The 4,099-nt window shown below is 33.1% G+C and overlaps 1 long non-coding RNA gene across 1 annotated transcript in view; it reads right to left on the bottom strand.

Moving 5' to 3' along the window:
• Positions 1-2,378: 2,378 nt before the first annotated feature.
• Positions 2,379-4,099, bottom strand: part of LOC147466512 (uncharacterized) — a 3,837-nt gene continuing 2,116 nt past the window's right edge. Inside the window, exon 4 of the long non-coding RNA XR_015190859.1 lies at positions 2,379-2,695. This is a non-coding gene — a long non-coding RNA (uncharacterized LOC147466512). The remainder of the gene's footprint in view (positions 2,696-4,099) is intronic.

The following is a 4,099-nucleotide window of genomic DNA, read 5'->3' as shown; positions in this document are numbered from 1 at the left end:
GTGCGCGCGCAGCGAGAGGAGAGGTGAAGCGTGGGCGGGTGGGAGGGGTAGGGGGGTGGTGGGGAGGAGAGGATGGAAAGTGAGGTGTAGACATGGTGTGACTATGGTCATGCGTGACTTCATATATTGCCATTGCGGGTGTGAAAGGGTCGGCATGCGTCCATAGGCAAGAGGGAGTCCTTAATAGGTAATTCTGACCATTAAAAGTAATGCTATTACTCTGAGGATGGAGGGAAATACCTGTACGGTATAAGAAATCATGACCCAACAAGAGGTGTCCGGGGGTAAAATTAGATTCTACAACGACAAACTTGTGAGCAAAAATTTCACTACCAAGAGAAATGTTAAGGACTTTGCTGCCTAAAGCTGATACCTTATCTCCTGTTATCCCGCAAATGGTGGTTTGACTCGGTTGCAAATCTAATGATAATTCAAAATTCCGCAAGGTATTCAACGAGACCACAGAACAAGAAGATCCGGTGTCTAAGAAGAAATATGCAGGCTTGTCATTCAATATGGATGGAAGCAATGGCGGCTGAGTGATATCATTAGGGATGCAACTAGTTGAGACAATGTGGTGTGTTACCGGTATTGTGCTTGTAGTGTCGCCGTGTCTGGGTGTTTTTGGCTTTTCCCTAAAAAATGGCGGTTTGCTTGGCGTTGCTGGAGCAATTTGTAAGTTTGATCCACCTGGTCAGGGAACGCCGAGCAGTGAGGCCAAGGGTGTGAGCGCGTGCCATGATAGGGACAGTACGGTGTCAAATAACATGAGTCGGCACCGTGACCTTTCGCACAACAATTAAAACACTGATCTCTGTCTGGTGCCCAATTCGTGACGCAAGGTTGTTTACGTCTGGGTACATGAGGTGAGTTAGATGATGGGGGGAAACGAGTCTTATGTCCCGTATTATATCTGTGAGGGGAGGTTTGTCTTGAGTGTTGTGTTTTCGCGTCATGGTTGTGGGACCGCGGGTTAGGGTTGCGTTGTGGTTTGTCGTTTGGTTGTTTGTGTTTGTTTGTGTTGTCTTGTGTGGTCGTGTTTGTTCTAGTCGTGGGAACGCCTGCGTTGACAGTTACTGTGGGAGCCTTTTCTCTGATAGACTTGGCAAATTCGCCGGGTAACTTCAGTAAATCAGTATCTTCACAGGGTTCCCAAACTTGCTCTTGTACAGAAGTAGGTAAAGAAGCAACTAGGATAGATTTGACCATATACGTCATAGAGGAGACGTGATGGTCGTTAAACAAGGACTTTACGTGGGAGTCATGGTTGTGGGGAATACTCTTAACCCATTTGGAAACTTGAACCCGAAGCTGATTGATAAAGAATCGAATGTCTTCTTCGGACAAGGAAGCTGGCTTTAATTGAATAAGTCTCGCGAACTGAATATGGTGACTTACATCCAAGGATTTGAACGAAGATCTAAATATATCCTGGAAATAACTCCAACTGCGCAATTCGGATGGCAATGTTTTAAAGGCGTTAATCGCGTTACGTACTTTCGCTGAGGTAAGCTCTAAACGTGTTTCAGCCGCGTTTACGCATTTATTGCCGAAAGAGGGGTCATCTCTAGACATTCCACCTTGAATAATCATAGATTCAACATTTTCCAAGAAATCTTCAACCGGAATGGAGGATCCATCAAATTTCTGTACGATATTGAATGTTTGGTGAGGTTGGAACGTCATGTTGGAGAAGGGGGGGTGGGTGGCGGTCAGGTCAGAGGAGGGGTCAGTGGTGGAATTAGCAGTGGAGGGGTTAGTGTGGAGGGTCAGAGATGATCGGGAAACGGGACGGGAGGGAGAATGGGAAGGTACAGTATCCAACCCAAAGAAAATTTCGGTAGTTTCCCTGAGATTTCTGAACACTTTACCACTTCGTAATTCACTCATGAATAGGCGCGAGAAAGAAATCCAATCACTTCACAATAGAAAGAAAAAAAAGAAAAGAAAGTGGGTAACACAAGTCACAACACTAGGGTGTGAAAAACAATTAAGAGGAAGAAAAATGACACGAGGGATATCGACCTTAGTCGCAACTAACCTTCATTACCGATGTCTTCGTCCTGTCAGTCAACTTGATGCGCTGTTTGCTGTGAGACACTGGAAAAAAATATTCGCTATCGTGGTACGTAGCTAATTATTGTACCAATTATTGCGAAAAAAAGAAACGAGGTTCTCATCGTAGGCTGCCACCAGATTATGTGATGGGTATAGATTACTCTAATATCCACACATAGAGAAATATAAGGTTGGTGTCAAACACAGCAGCTGATACAATAACAATATATTATAACATCAATAATATGACACGATATAATATATATATATATATATATATATAACAAGAAATGACTCTGGAAATAAAGATCGGGATTAGCACTAGTTCACAATAGGAGTGCGAGTGGTAGATGCTGGTGATTAAGGTCAAGGACCTCGAGTGACTTCGCTATCGTCAGTATATCTCAGGACGGCTCGCTAGGCGGGGCGATGAGCCGTCTACAGGAAAGTAGGCGTAGCTATTCCAAGTGTCAGCTTGGGTCGCGATTTCCTGATTGGCTGACTTCGGTTCATCATAATTCATAGGTCCGCCCTCGGGTCAGCCTTTGAGGGTGATATTCCTATGATGGAGAGATGACCAGAATATCCAGAAGGGCTAAAGTTGCAGGTGCTGTCTTTAACGAATCTTTGCCCGATCCTGGGGGATATACGAAATCCGATAATTGTGAAGGTCACATCTGTGTATTGTAATTTGATCATGTATCTCAGGTCAGACATATGCTCTGTCGACCGTTAAATATAAATACTTTCATAATATATATATATATAAATATATATATAGTTATATATATATATATAAAGTTATATAGTTATATATATATATATATATATATATATATATATATATATATATATGTATGTATGTATGTATACATATATGTATATATAAATATATGTATAATTATGTATAATATATATATATATATATATATATATATATATATATATATATATATAATTTATATATAATATATATACATATAAAAATTTATATATATATATATATATATATATTATATATGCATACAATATATGTGTATATATATATATATATATATATATATATATATATATATATATACATATATATGTATATATATATATATATACATATAGTATCTATATAGTATCTATATATATTTACATGTATATATATATATATATTATATATATATATATATATATATATATATATATATGATATATATTCATATATCTATACATCTATCTATCAATATACGTATATATATATATATATATAATATATATATATATATTATATATATTATATAATATAGATATAGATATACATATACATATATACATATATATACATACATATAATATACATATATATATATATATATATATATATATATATATATATATATATATATATATATATGTGTGTATATATATATATATATATTATATATATATATATATATATATATATATATATATATATATTATATATAAACAAACTTTATATGCACACACACAGACATATATATATATATATATATATATATATATATATATATATATATATATATATATATATATATATATATATATATATATAATATATATCTCTATATATATTTTTATATATATATGTTTATATATATACATGTATATATGTTTATTTATATATATATACATATATATATATATATATATATATATATATATATATATATATATATATATATTATATATATCCATTTTCTATTTCTATGTATTTTCATTTTTATGTTCTATCTTTATTTCATTTAATTTCATCAGAATTTTTTTTTTTTTTTTTTTAATTATCAAATTCCTTTTTTGTTTTATATCATATATATCTTTAACATACAATTTCTTATTTCAAATAATTATTTAGTTATTATTGTTAATTATTATTATTGATATTACAATTATTATTATTGTTATCATTATCTAAATTTTATCTATTTCTTTTTAAGTTAAAAATATTTTCAATCTAATTATCAAATTTCATTGAATTCATCTAAATATTTATAGGCATATATGCGTATGT

The sequence above is a fragment of the Penaeus japonicus genome, unplaced genomic scaffold, assembly GCF_977035675.1.
Source record: "Penaeus japonicus unplaced genomic scaffold, GWHDUDI00000001_assembly GWHDUDI00000300, whole genome shotgun sequence".
In the NCBI taxonomy this organism is placed as follows: Eukaryota; Metazoa; Arthropoda; class Malacostraca; order Decapoda; family Penaeidae; genus Penaeus; species Penaeus japonicus.
Note: the sequence above shows the minus strand (reverse complement) of the source record. Positions and strands in the feature narration are given on the sequence as shown.